The sequence below is a fragment of the Mycteria americana genome, chromosome 2 (assembly GCF_035582795.1).
Source record: "Mycteria americana isolate JAX WOST 10 ecotype Jacksonville Zoo and Gardens chromosome 2, USCA_MyAme_1.0, whole genome shotgun sequence".
NCBI classification, from domain to species: Eukaryota; Metazoa; Chordata; class Aves; order Ciconiiformes; family Ciconiidae; genus Mycteria; species Mycteria americana.
In genome coordinates this window covers 142,552,171-142,567,911 of record NC_134366.1, presented here as the reverse complement: position 1 = coordinate 142,567,911, position 15,741 = coordinate 142,552,171, and positions in this window count along the sequence as shown.

Below are 15,741 nucleotides of genomic sequence, written 5' to 3'. Positions count from 1 at the left end.
TAATTATGTTCAACTGGGCAGTGTATGGTGTTGACAAAGTTACCTTCCTCTTTACATACTTTGAGTGAAGAAAAAATGTTGCACAATGTACCAGACATCATATCTTAGAAAGGATCTGATCTGTAGGGTCTAGCAAGCGTGGGATGAACCCTCCTAGAATACAGCAACGAACATCTAAATTGGAGGACCCAGGTTTGTGCCCTTGTGCCCCTCAGCCCCACAGGGAAGTAAAAATTTTGTGTGTATCAGCTTACTGTTCCCACTCACTCTAATGGTTTCCATTAGAAGGAAATTGCATCAGCAAATTAGCAAATATACCTCAGTAAATAAACCTCAGAAAATATAGTTAATAAGTTCCAAAAAGCACCATGTCTCAGGTAAACCGGATTTAGCATATGAGACCTTCCCCTTTCCCCCTCCCAGTAAAAAAAGGTGAGGGTGAAGTAGAGAGGTGGCAACACCCAGGTTCATGGGTATGTCAGTCACCAGGGTGGATATGTCCTAAGGATAAAACTTGGAGGCATGTAGAAGATGTCTGTTGCTGATACATACCATCATATTAAATTAATTACATGCCATGTATTAAATATATACATGCAGTGATTTTATTTTTTACCCTTATATGGATGACACCATGTTTCTATTTGGGTGACTGTTTTGTGAGAAAGTCTTGCACAGTCAAACTATGATGAAAAAAATGAACTCAGTATTTTATTTTTATACCTCCAATATTCCCTCCTCATGACTCTCAAACGAAGTATCAAAGCAAATAAATATCATAGAATCATAGAATAGTTTGGGCTGGAAGGGACTTTTAAAGGTCATCTAGTCCAACCCCCCTGCAATGAGCAGGGACATCTTCAACTAGATCAGGTTGCTCAGAGCCCCATCCAACCTGACCTTGAATGTTTCCAGGGATGGGGCATCTACCACGTCTCTGGGCAACCTGTTCCAGTGTTTCACCACCCTCATTGTAAAAAATGTCTTCCTTATATCTAGTCTGAATCTACTCTCTTTTAGTTTAAAACCATTACTCCTTGTCCTATTGCAACAGACCCTGCTAAAAAGTCTGTCCCCATCTTTCTTATAAGCCCTCTTTACGTATTGAAAGGCCACAATAAGGTATCCTCAGAGCCTCCTTTTCTCCAGGCTGAACAACCCCAACTCTCTCAGCCTTTTCTCATAGGAGAGGTGTTCCAGCCCTCTGATCGTTTTTGTGGCCCTCCTCTGGACCTGTTCCAACAGGTCCATGTCTTTCCTGTACTGAGGACTCCAGAGCTGGACGCAGCACTCCAGGTGGGGTCTCACCAGAGCAGAGCAGAGGGGCAGAATCACCTCCCTTGACCTGCTGGCCATGCTTCTTTTGATGCAGCCCAGGATACAGCTGGCCTTCTGGGCTGTGAGCGCACATTGTTGGCTCATGTCCAGCTTTTCATCCACCAGTACCCCCAAGTCCTTCTCAGCAGGGCTGCTCTCAATCCCTTCATCCCCCAGCCTGTATTGATATTGGGGATTGCCCCGACCCAGGTGCAGGACCTTGCACTTGGCCTTGCTGAACCTCATGAGGTTCACATGGGCCCACTTCTTGAGCTTGTCCAGATCCATCTGGATGACATCCCGTCCCTCAGGTGTGTCAACCACACCACTCAGCTTGGTGTCATCTGCAAACTTGCTGAGGGTGCACTCGATCCCACTATCTGTATCACTGATGAAGATATTAAACAGTACTAGTCCCAATATGGACCCCTGAGGGACACCACTTGTCACCGACCTCCATCTGGACATTGAGCCGTTGACTACTACCCTCTGGATACGACCATTCAACCAATTCCTCATCCACCGAACAGTCCATCTGTCTCCAATTTAGAGAGAGGATGTTGTGGGGGACTGTGTCAAAGGCCTTACAGAAGTCCAGAGAGATGACATCTGTAACTATTCTCTTGTCCCGTGATGTAGTCACTCCATCACAGAAAGCCACTAGGTTGGTCAGGCAGGACTTGCCCTTGGTGAGGCCATGCTGGCTGTCTCGAATCACCTCCCTGTCCTCCATGTGCTCTAGCATAGCTTCTAGGAGGATCTGTTCCATGATCTTCCCAGGCACAGAGGTGAGGCTGACAGGTCGGTAGTTCCCAGGGTCCTCCTTTCTACCCTTTTTAAAAATGGGTGCAATGTTTCACTTCTTCCAGTCACCGGGGACTTCACCTGACTGCCCTGACTTTTCAAATATCATGGAGAGTGGCTTGGCAACTACATCAGCCAATTCCCTCAGGACGCTGGGATGCATCTTGTCAGGTCCCATAGGCTTATGTTTGTTCAGGTTCCTCAGGTGGCCACGAACCTGATCTTCTCTTACAGTGGGAGGGACTTTGCTCCCCCAGTCCCCGTCTTGTGGTCCATCCACTCAAGAGATGTGGGAAGAGAGGTTGTCAGTGAAGACGGAGGCAAAAAGTTTTTGAGTACCTCAGCCTTCTCCTCGTCCATTGTTACCAGTTTGCCAGTCTTGCTCGTCAGGGTGGATACACTTTCTTTGACCTTCCTTTTCTGGCTGACATACCTGTAGAAGCCCTTCTTATTATTCTTTGCATCCCTTGCCAAGTTCAGCTCCAGCTGTGCCTTGGCCTTCCTAACCCCATCCCTACACAACCGGGCAGCGTCCCTCTACTCTTCCCAGGACACCTGTCCCTGCTTCCACTGCCTGTGCATTTCCTTCTTGCTCTTTAGGTTGACCAGCAGGTCTTGACTCATCCATGCTGGTCTCTTCCCATCCTTGCCTGATTTCTTACTCCTAGGGATCGAGAGCTCTTGTGCTCTATGGAACGCTCCTTAAAGGTCTACCAGCTCTGTTCTGCTCCCTTGTCCCTGAGGGCAGTTTCCCAGGGGGTCCTATTGACTAACTCCTTGGAGAGCTGCAAGTTTGCTTTCCTTAAATTCAGGCTCCTGACTTTACTCTTTCTCTGACCCTTATCCCTTGGACTGCAAACTCTACCAAGTGCATGATCACTGCAGCCCAGGCTGCCTCCAATCTTGACGTCACCGATTAGCTCACTTGTGTGAGGGGGATACAAATAATTAAGGTTTTGTCAGAAGGGTTGTTTTTTTGTTTGCATTTCCAGTTTATTGTTTGGTCTTCTGAACTTTCAAAAACAATATGCTATTCTCGGACACTGCCATACGGCTCTAACGCTGTAAGCAGTAACAATATTGTATTCGTATGCTCAAAGAAAGAACTGAGCTCTGAAATACCTTTGCTGGATTCCGTTAAGGATAATTTTTTAGGATAAAGACATTTTGCATAAAAGGAACTCCAGTCCAATGTTTGAACCCCCCTGGTGGACCTGAAGTAGCAATTATGGAGCAAACAAGCCCTAGAAATAAAGACATCCATACAGAGATTTAAATCCTGCTAAAATATGAAGCTGATTTACAGCATGGGCTTGATGCAGAAATTATAGGGTACAGTTGATTCCTGCTCTCAAAGCCTATAAATAAGCGTAATATTCACTTCAGAACTGTTACTCTAGATTTACATCATAGGAAGTGAATTTGCCCCAGCAGTCTGCCATCTGCTCAGGGACAATGTATTATAGAGAGATGGAGTCAAGGGAAAACTCCCACTTGTAATTTTCTTTTTTCAGATGACCACTCAATTTCAGTGTCTGGCTTCATCGATTTCTCTAGTCATAACTATAGACCTATGGTATACTTTTCTGCCATATATATTCCTATTTCTATGCATACCAGATATACTTTTCTGCTAAACACAGCTGTATAAGCTCTATTGTTTTGTCTATTTGTTTGAAGTATATTTTCTTAGGGAAGAATAGGTCTTTATTTATAAAAGTCTTGTCAAAATATTTGTTCAGAATACTGTAAAAGCAACTCCGCAGGTCAGAAAAGGACTAACTCCAATGATTTTATAGATTTTTTTTCTTCCTCTGCCCCCAAATTGTATTCATCCAGTTGTATGTTTCTCTTGATAAAGGATATTTTGGAATTTTTTATGAACTAGCGACATCATACATGAAAAAGGCAGGTTGTGTTATAAAGGCAAAGGCCCTAGGATGGGGAAGCAGTGGTTAACTGACAGCTTCAAAAGCAGCTGTTTGTCACTAGCCTCTCCCAAAATTAGCCTGGAATATTAATGCCAGAATGAAACCTGCTCCTAGATGCCACTGATTGGTTTAATAGTTATAGTTTAAGGAGGGTTTATTATTCTTCTTGTTGGAGGGAAAATGTTGGTTATATCTAGATTTCAGATCAGTCGCGGTTTGTGATCTCTCCTGTAAGAGCTGAAGAGAGTTAATAAATTTTGGACTGTGTTCATGAGGAGAATGCAACTATTGCAATTCTCTGTCCTTTGAGGATGCCTAGACTGACTCTGGGTTATGGGCATAGAAACGGGATCTACGGAAGTCATGTGCCTGTACATAAGCCTGTAAAGAATAGCACAAGGTGGTGTTTAAGACCTGCTTGTCAAGGATGTAAATCTCTCCCTTTGGGCTTGGGGGTGCCTTTCTCTTCTTAGGCTTGACTGCTCTTATTAAGCATGTAAATCCCTTTGAGTAGTTTCCTTTGAAGATGAGCTTATCAATCCTACCCTTTTTCCTTAAAGAAAACAATCAGCATAGTTTTGGACCCGTTGTCAGGTAGTCTAGTGGTTAGGGCATTCACCTGGGAGAAGGTAAGGCCTTTAATTTATTTTTACACAGTGGGGAAATGCTTTAAAAGGAAGGCTTGAGAGTCTCCACACCAGAATACTTTCTTGCTTAGAAGGTAGGTGATGGAGATTCAAAGCCTCAGACAAAGGATGGGATTTATTCTGAACCTTTGATGTCACAGATCAAAGCTTTAATCTTCAAACTGTTGGGGAAACAGGCACTGTTGCTACATCCTTTGAAAAAGTGGTGTCCTAGGAAGACTGAATGTTAGGCTAAGACACAGTGTACTGTCATGATCATCTGGCCCTTGTTTTGTTTCACATATGCTTGAGGTACTTTCTTTAAAGAATAAAATGCCCCAAAGTTGCTGTGGATTTCAACAGGAAAGGGAAGGGATCTCACCTTCAACTATAAAGGGACACAGCATCTAGACCTTGAGCTATATTTACGTCCCTTATTTAAGGTTTTGAGTTTTGACTTTAAAAGATCAGCTGGCAGAAGTGATGAATAGCTGTTTAAAAGAGAAGGAACCCAACTTTCTGGAAGAATGAAGGTTTTAGGAGGCAGTTCTGGCCTCGGTAGCCTCATACTCAGTGGCTGTCATACTCAGAGCCACTAAATGAGCTTAGTTAAAAACAATCTCTGCGGGAGAACCCTTCCCTCCAACATATATTTCAGCTTTCTGGTAAGGATGAGTGAGCATATCAGCTTATGGCTAAAAGATGATAACTGAAAGAAAGGGCAAACCTTTTTCACGTGTGAAGCTTCAAGGTTATGCGCGGCACCTTCACTTCATGTACAGTGCATTTGTACTTCCTTGCGATGCAGCCTGACGGACTGGTTCATAGAAATCACAGATTTCAAAGCCCAAGCTGTCAAACTACAGCACGAAAGCTTTTAAGATAAAATTGCTTACTTTTCCTGTAATGTATCTGCAAAAGGCTTGGTGTACTATCTTTACTGGAATATAAATGCTAATGTCCCTTTACATCTCCATAATGTACATGTGATCAAGCATACAGCTTTGAATTAAATAGTTCATCTATTTAAACAAAGACAAAATAATCTCAGCCTGCCTGGACTAGTTAGGTATTATAATGCTCATGAAAAGTGCGTTCTGCTTTTCCTATTGCTGAAATTGAAAAAATAATGACTGAATTGCCATGTGATTGTAGTTAGTGAGTCAAGCAATTTTTCTGCTCGGAGAAATTGTACTGTTCTACTCACTATAGATTATAGAGATATGTAATATGTAATATATATCTATAATATCTATATATATCTATATGATTATATCTCTAAATGTAGTTAGTATATCTCCATATAGCTATTTGTAGTCCATATGATAAGATGGAGATATAGATGTAGATATAGATATAAATAAAGATATATAGGTATAGATATAGATGCAGATATTTTATTGATGAACTGCATGGTTCAAGAAACACGAAGTAAGAGAGGGAGCCTTTCACTGGTCTGAACTCATTCAGATCTGAAGTGGGCAAAACCTATTACTCCTGGCTGAGTAGTGGAATAGATGGATTTTCTTAGTCGGTATGCCTCCATATTATGAAAAAAACTCATCAGGATCTTTCTGAAACCCTTCCTAATTGTTCTCTGTGCTGTAGACAAAACAGCAAAATAACAAAACGTGAATTCTCACCTTAAAGCTGTTACCCACAGAGTGCACATGCTTCTCTGAAGCTGTTTCCTATGTAAAAATGTTTGAAAAGCCTTTTTATTTTACTCAAAGAGGCCAAAATGGGCTAATCTTAAAGTATTAAAAGTAGATGTCTTAGGCTCAAACAAGCAATGTATTCAGTCTTCAGGAAGTGGCAAAACAAAGTACAGAGAGAAATGTCAGTATATGGTACATAACCAGTAAAAAAGGATATCAGTTTACTAATATGTACAAAACATGTATTGGTAAAACAGCAATAGATTACACATAATTATATTGAACCCTCATACTAAATACCATGTTCAGTTCCAGACATCACCACTGGTCTAATTTGTTATGACAGTTCTTATGTTATATTCACTTCGTAGCACTACTCAAATCTTAAAATAGAAAAAAACATGGTAGTAAATGGAAAGGAAATATGTTTCAAGGTGACATATATCTCCCTCCTCCTTCTACCACGTAAGTGCGGAGAAATATGATAATATGAAATACAATATTCTCATTGTGTCCCTTTAAAATAAAATCACTAGCACAACCCAATAATCAGCTTTTTCATATATGAAAACAACTTTCAAGTTTTCATGTAAGAACAATTTTCAAATTAATGTCAAATTTCACTGCAGGTTTAAAAGTGGAGAGTTGTAGCTGTCTGTTACCACTGAAAGCACTTGTCAGCTCAGTCATGCACTTTTATATGCAATATGGTTGCTGAACAAACTCCAGATGCCTCTTACCAGAGTTATTAACATCGTTTCTTTAGAACCTTGCGCAGCTGGTCAAATTAGTGTCTTTTGGGGTACTGCTTTGATTACCATTTCCAAGGGTTTTTTTCAGCTCAGTAGATTATTATATGTTGAGTAGTAGTATCAGTGTTTATCAACTGCAACTTCATTGTAAATCATCTTGTGTATAAATCTGCAAAGCCTCATTCTCCCAGGGAGCAAATACCATAGCCCCACTTTAAATATTTTACAAATTCAAGTGGTTCCTAAAGCATAATGGTGACTATAGTGAAACTGGAACATATTTTTGGAATAGCTGATCCACTTTGGATATGAGCCCTTGGTATCTCATTTCTAGAGAAAAGACATAATGAATAGAAAATTAAGATGAAAAGACAGGCTTGTGAGTCCTGATTCTTCAGTGTATAGGTGTAAGGAAATATGCTAGAAACTGAAGGGAATTGTCTGTCTAACTAAGCCAGGTAGTCCCCCTAAACACTTTTTGTAGGGGGCAACTCAGAGAACCTAAACTAGATGGCGTTTCTTAATCATCCCCTGGAGAAGCTTCTCTCTCTATTGACTATGCACCTAGAAAATTAACTTTATCCCAGCCAAAACCAGCACACTTGGTTAGCTGGGGGATAAGAATAATTGGTTTTAAATTGAGGCAATTTATTTAATGAATCCTCAGGGCAAAAAATACTCTCTTAATTCTCCTTGTGATTGAAACTGTCCCCAAAAATGTATCAGCTGAATCTGCTTCTGGTAGTCAGAGTGTTCCTCCCCATGAGTTTTATACTAGTCCAAGTCTATTGTCTTCAGTGAAGGGAGATTTTATGAGATTCATAAAAATATAATAAAAATCTTCCTGTATAAATCAGATTCTCCCTTTTTAAAAAACTGTTTTTTGCTGAATGAACTGAGCACAGTCTACTTATTATTTGTGTATTTGTAGTGTGTTGTAAACCTCAAAGTAGTTACTTGCTTTTTTCTAGCTTGAATTTAACTGCTCAGTTCTTTTAATTCACTTATATTCAGTATTACTGTGAAAATGTTTAGGAAACTGGAATATCTATTGAATTTTCTCACTTGCCCTAAAGAAATAAAAACATCAGAGAAAAAATAACAATTCGTTTTAATATAGGAGATAAAAGTAGTAAGTTCTAAATATTTTTTATGACTTCACAACACATGAATAAGAATCACTGAAGTATTTTAGAGAAACAGAATAATGCTTCAGAGAACAGAGCCTGAAGAGATAGGGAGTTTCATGGGAGACAGCAGGGAGGGACCAAAAAGAGGTTGTGCTCTTAGAGCTTCCTAAGAGCTCTTCGGAAGATGTTGACTGGCCTTGCGGGTAGCTGACACGAAAGCAGGTCTCCTGCAGGTCAAATGCTGATAAAAATATTATGCTGATGCATCTGTGTACAAGCTTTGCATCAACATAATTGATGGCAAAACCACCATGGTAGACTAAATAAGGTGCTTTGCCTTTTGAAACAACAGTGTCTCCAGAGAAATACAGTGACTATACAAGGAGCTGACGTTAACATCAGATCTTTTATGGCCAGAATTTAGTAGAAGAATGCTATTTAGTAAAGAGTGTGGATTTTTCTGCAATATTAAATATGGGAACTTGTTTTGCTTTGACTTTCATAGGCCAGTAACTAGTACAAAACACATCAAAGAAAGGAATGTCTGCCTATTTTTTCCAGTCCTTCAATATATATAAAATCAGGAATGTACATAGTTTTCATCAGGGAGATTTATCATTTCCAGCTTTTAAAAACAATGAAGTTTTAGGGAAGATGTGTTCCCAAACAAAAGAAACAGAATCTACAGGTTCACAGGTGGCTAGATACATTTAGGTACACCAGTAACTCCACTGGAGAAAGCTGTGCACGTGGCAGCACTGTGTTTGGAATAGTTACATAGCAATTTCTACTTTTTGAGTGATACAAGCATAACATTTTTGCTATGTTTGGGAGTATCATTGTACAAGAGCTTACCATCGCTGGCATAGATCATAATATTACAATATTATGTGGATCCTGAATTTGTGAAAACATAGATAGGCTACTTTGAAGGGAATGTAATTTCTCTGTGTGGTTTTGTCTCATGCAGAACTGTTTCATAATCCTAAAAATGACTGGTCTAAAGACTTGATTTGAAGAAGGAACACATTATAGATAGTGTGATGAGAAATTTGTTGATATAAAATGGAATTTCTGACGCTAAGGTTGCCTAACATGGGACCCACTGCAGCACTAAGTCACTTTTCAGACATCAGGAAAGAATGTAGAAACTAGGTTTACTCACCAGAGTTGTGGCAATATTGGTTACATGTTATCATAAACAAACATTATGCAGTGGGGGTGAATGGACAGTCCTTTCACTGGCAAATTTTAGTTTGGCAAGTATTGACTTTCTAAAGTCAAGTATTTTAGATTGTGGACTTTTCCAGAGCTTCTAAGACCTGCCAAACCTTCTTGAAATGTGGTGGAATTAACACTGAAACAAAGAGAGAAGCAATAATAGAATATCATGGATTAAGAGTGATCTCCTAGAAAGCTATTTTGGACTGGAGACGGTAGAAAGCTCCCATCTTCTTAGCTGCATGTATATAAACATGCACCGATGTTGGTGGAGTGAAGGTTCTCTCTCTGATTTTTTAAGCGCCTGGTCTATTTTAGGCATTTGAGATTGATGTCCTATCTCAGGACTCTTCAGGTCTTTTGTAAAAACATGTTGAAAACTGCTATTTCTTTGAAGAAAGAAAAAACTAAAGCCGAGATGTGAGACTATCTGCGAGCAACAGGACACAATTTGGCAGGTGAGGTGGAAGAGGTGGTAGGACTCTAATTGCTGCATGGTATTGTTAATCTTCAGAAAAGAAGCTTTCTGAGACTTCTGCACTTGTATAGCATAGTAACACGTAAATATGTCTCACTAGCCTTTCCTGGTGTCATGCCTAGGATTAGTGATATAGTTTAGTAGTACACTGTGTCCTTTCATATCCTCCAACACTAAGCCTCTCTGTGAGGAAATGGCAGGCAGGCTTGTTTAAAAGATTACTAAAATTAAGTGGTTTCTCATCCACCTTTCTCTATGATCTCTTCTTTTCTGCATTAAAAATTGGTCTCTTGTGTTCCTTTTCTCTTTGACACATCTTGGGCTACTTATGGTAATAGTCACCAAATCCCTTCGTTATTGGTCTCTTTAACATCTAGTTTCTTGGCCCTGATCATGGGATTAGCACCAGGAAAGAGAAGTCTATCATAAGCACCCTGTAATGCTTTGGAATATCCCTTCTTGTTCTTTTGAATTTGCCTCAATGACATTTCTGGGTTTTTTTTCAGGAATTCCAGAAAGCACAAACTTCCCACAAATGTCAGAAGAGTATTTCTTGGTTTTGCTATGATGGCTTATTTTAACTTAAAGCCTATTTGATATACTCAGGGTCTTAATTTCCTTAATTAAGTCAAGGTCACCAGGAAGGTACAGTGTTTTGACTGTGCTGTCAGACTGGTGAATCCAGGCTGAGATTCTGTGGGCTGTCCTCTTAGCAATCAGAGTTTGTATGAAGACAAGAGAATAATGCATTTCTGATTTCAGTTCATCTACTGGAATCAGTTGCAAGGCCTACTTTAAAACCCCAGTTTTATTTCCAGCAGTTATAGAGATCTTATTTGTGGGGTATGGATGCAGATCCTGGAGAAGCTCTGAAAAATAATAGGCGTTTTAAAAGATTAAGGACAAAAGCCAAGCCTGTAATTCCATCATGTAAAAGATGCATTTACAATACTTTGCTGTCACGATTTCCAAATAATTTTCTCAACATCTTAATCATCCCAGATCCACCGTGGCTTTTTGGACCTTTGTTTCTATAGGTCGGATTAATTTCTAATCCTTTTATTTAAAATACTACCCAGTGCCACCAGGAGGTGTCCGTGTGCTATTTATCGGTTACTTTCCGGGGTGCTTTCATTTTTTTATTTTTTGGGGGGAGGGCTCCATGACAACGCCACAGTGGTAGCAGTTTCTATGGGATCATTATTATTACATATCGTTGGTGTTTGCACTTCCAAACAAATGAGGATGTTGTTTGTGTCTGGAGAGAGTTCTTAATTCTTTCCCTGGATGAGAAGAATTATAGATGAAAAAGATTTGTTAAGTCATCCGTCTTCTTCCCTTACAGCATGCCCTGTTCTCTGAAGTATACTGTATAATGTATTGAGGATATCAGTCTGTTGCTAGGGAAATGATGACTATAATGAGATCTTACACAGTCTACATTTTGACTGCATTGCAGGATCAAAGATGAGGCTGTGGAAACGAAGATCTTTTACTGAAACACGTAAGTTGTGTCCTATTTGGACCTGTGTATAACTTCCCGGATTAGTAAAAAGAGATAAGCGTATACTACAAAAAGCTAAATATCACGCAGTATTTTTATGTTGCATATTCCCATTTGGTCTGTGATATTTAATTGGAAAATATCTAGTGTATTTTCAGTCTAAATATAGGCATAAAATATGTACAGATCCATAGTGATCCATAGGACATTACAAGTGACTACAAGACATCCTATTAAACTACAGCCTAAAGTAGCGCCGTATTTATTACCACACAGATATTTAGAAGCATACATTAGAGTGAATAGTAAGTCTGATTTCATTTGAACATCAGATAGGAAGAAATAATTAGTTGATAAAATATCATCAGCCCTGCCTGGTGATATAATGTACGGTTCAGGTGTATTCCACAGGGTCTCTTGAAAATCCTGTTCCAACCGAATTAAAATTCAGTGTGTTGCAACAGTCACAAGCACTACCTGCAGACGCTGTGTGTGAGGGAGGGCAATGTGCAGAAGTGACACTTTTTTCATAGTTGTACAGTCAGATTGACTATTCTACTTTCTATTGCATCTTGCAATCCATGTGTGTTTTGATAAAGTGCATGCTATCCTTGTTGAGGAGAAATCATTAGCCTGAAAAAGATTTCCAAATACAATGATGTATTATATGGGTTATGGCCAAATTTCTTAAAATGTTAAGAGATTTATAAGTTTGCCAAATCTAATTTAGTAGTCACATTTCACTGAGGATATGGTTTTCAGGCTACCTGTGTAAAACTGCAAGCTTAACCTTCCCACCCAAATTTACCTGTAAGTCTTGGTCTTTTATATTTGTCTGTAACTGTAACACCATTCCACCAAAAACCTAGCATGGCCTCTTCCAGGAGTAGTTATTGGATTCCCACCAGTGATGGCAGTCCCAGGATGTTTCCGAGTAGTTCCTGACCCCAATGACTCATGTATGTCCTGTTCTATTGATAAAGAGAAATATTAAAGCAGCAGATAGATATCATTACTGTACATGAGTTTCCAACTTTCACAGTACATGTTCTTACATCAATAGCCAGCTAAAGCACTGAACTGAAAAGAACATGGACAGCAGAAATCATTTTACAGCTGAGTGAGTCAACTGAACTAGTAAGAAACACAGTGAAACAGCACTGAAAATGAATGATAAAACATTCCCACATCAAAGATATGGCTAATACATTGGCTAGATACTTGCCATTTGAGGTCCTAAGTGATAACAGAACTCTATTAAGCCAAATGCATGGTTTTGCTGATGTGCACATTGCAATACTAATTTCTTTGCACAATCACACCTGTGTTGTTCTTTTTGTAGTGAGAAAAGGGACAGATGAAATGCATCTGTCAGCATGCTACATGGTAAAAAAAAAATCTTGTTTTCTCCTTTGCTACCTCAGAAGCCACTATTTATGTGTTCATACTTAAAAACTGCTTCTGAGTATCTGTTTGCAATATCCATGTTTGATGAACACAATGAGACTTAATTTACATGCTAATGCAACAAAACAGATGCAGAACAGATCAACTCACCTGCTAACAAATGCATTATTTGGGCCACACTAGTACTGATTGAATGACAGGTAGCTTTAATCCCCTGATAATGGTTTGCAGAGCTGCTCAAGATTTGATCTCCCTACAAGTATCTCCCCATCCAGCTCTCAGATGACATGTCACTATTTCCTATAAGTTACTGCTGAGTTACTTTTTTTTATTTCATCTCTCATCCTTTTGTATGTTAATAACTGATTAATTTTTCAGGATCAAAAGGTGTTTTTTCATGGAAGTAGATTTAAGCATTAACTGATTAACCATTGCTACAATAGGTTTATTATTTAACAAATACAAAACACTGTTATCATCTGTCTTTGCTAGTGCAAGAACGTAGTGTGGATTTTTTGCAAACATTTTTGTCTCGAGGCATTTTGGGAGCACCCAAGAGAATCTGCCTTGGTCAAGTCTGTATCAGGCTATCACCTATTTATGCTACTCTCATGGATCAGCACCAGAGAATTTCTTAATAGCAAATGGGATTGAAAATGTATACTGATGGCTAATTTGCTAAAAGCTTACTGAAGGACTCATAAGGAAGTCATACCTAGCATTGGTCTTTTTATAAACACTTGGTTTCAGGGTACTGAAGCATAATGTGTTGCCTGAAAATAGTGAGAGATCATTTGTACACACATGTGGCATCAGTTACAAGTCTGTCCTGCCCTCCGTCCTAAAACATCAGAAGCTCCAAGCCTTAGTGTAAGAATCAATGTAAGAGTGTGAAGTCCTGTTGCTTTCAGAAGACTTGTATTTCTTGTCAGCATGAGTGCACTATATTTGTGTTTAGCTTTACTCTCTGCTTTTAAGACGTGTTCATATTTTGTTAACTCACAATTAGATTTATTAGTCACACACAACAATAGGAACTGTACCCTGTTATCCAATTTGTCCAGACCATTGTTTGACCATTATTTTCTCTCAGACAGATATTGGCAGTACTTTACATAAATAAAATAATAGTGGAAATGTACCAAACATCCATATTGACCATCTCTGTCCTTATTCTCTTGCATTCAGTATAGTATCCCTGATCATGACAAAAAAAGCAGGAAAGAATAGAGTTCAGCCTGAGCCTGCAGAGAACAGTGAGAACATTCCTGCTACTGCCTTGATTTCTATAATTTTCCTAGCTGTTAAAAGTTCCTGCTTTTCAGAGAGTATCCTGTATTCTAAGTTATCTAAGAAAACCCTCATTCTCTTTCGTTAGAACCTGGTGATTCTCATTTGTCTCAAGGGTAAAGGCCACAGATTTATGCATGCTTCTGTTCTAGAGCACTGTTGAAAACGTGAAGTTGGTTCTGAAGTCAAAATATCACTTAAGTTGAACTATTTATCTTCTTTTTAGCTAAGACCAATGCATTCTGACTGTACATCATAGGATGGAGGAAGCTATTTTCTGCATTGGGCTCCACCTGCCTTAATATGAAGAAAAGATATCCTCCTTATAGTGCTGGTCTATCTTCTCGAATTCACACTTCCTTTCTGGCTCTATTGCTTCTCTCATGCTATGAATGTTGAAGCAGATCCCCCTTTGTGCATTGATCAAAAAGATGAGGAGAAACAACATTTCCACTGCAAGACTTTAGTCAGTTAAATATACAGAAAATCCAATACAGCACTCCATAACCATATATTTCTAGGGTATTATTTTACATAACGGAAGCACAGCACAGAAAACAAATCAGCCAGGAAGAGAGGCAGAGCAAAACAAAGAAACAAGTCAGGGCAAAAATACAGCAGTTTAACATACTGCTGAGGTAAGGCAAACTTTGTCAAAGTTGAGGTTACATTACTGTGCTCAGTCTCAACAGCAGCTCTCAGTCTTTCCTTTGTAAAAAATTCATTGATGTTTCTGAAACATAAAATACAAACATTAAGCACACCTGGAATTCTTCACTGTTTAGCTGAGGAAGGTATTCATACTGTAGAAGTTCCAGCTTAACCACTTCGGTAGTTGCGCCCTTCTGGACACCAGTTAATTTCATTATCCATTTCAATGAAATCTAACTCCTCAGGACCTGTCACTCATACCAGGATACACTTTTCCCCATGTTAAAACTGTGGAAAAAACATGGCAAAGGAAATAGCAGGGAAGAGTAGCAGGTATACTGATTTTTTTTTTTCATATTTATTTAATAATTATTATATGGGAGGTCATAGTGAACTTTTGGCTTAAAATGATAGTTTGATGAAACAATGGTATGTGCCTGCTTGTGCTGTCTTTTAATAGATGCTTTTTGAATGGACAACATTAATGGAAATAAGCAGAAGAAAGAAATGCCAGTATCTCTGTCTAATTCTAGTTCTATATTCTTTGTGTTTCAAGTGGATGGAGAATCTAAACCCTACAAATGCAATGCTTGTGAACATAGTCAGAGACTTTATTATGGGCAACAAGAACATGAGTACAGAGACTATTTTTGTTTAAGTGATGGTGCTGGCAGGGTTAAGGAAGCACTGAAAAACATACAACTAAAGAGACAGTAAAACAAACAAAAACCCACCACCACCCAAAAACCCCACCAAACCCAAATCTTTAAGGAGTATTCTATTAAGCTGATAGTCCAGACCTAACTTTTTTGAGTTTATATAGCTTTTGGAGAGATTTTTCTAAGATAATCCTGGTTAAACAAACAATTAAACATTATGCCTATCATGAGAACAATAAAATATAAAGATGATACTGGAACAGAAGCCAGAGTGGCAGGCTTACTGAAAAAGATAACTAGCAAAGGGAAAAAT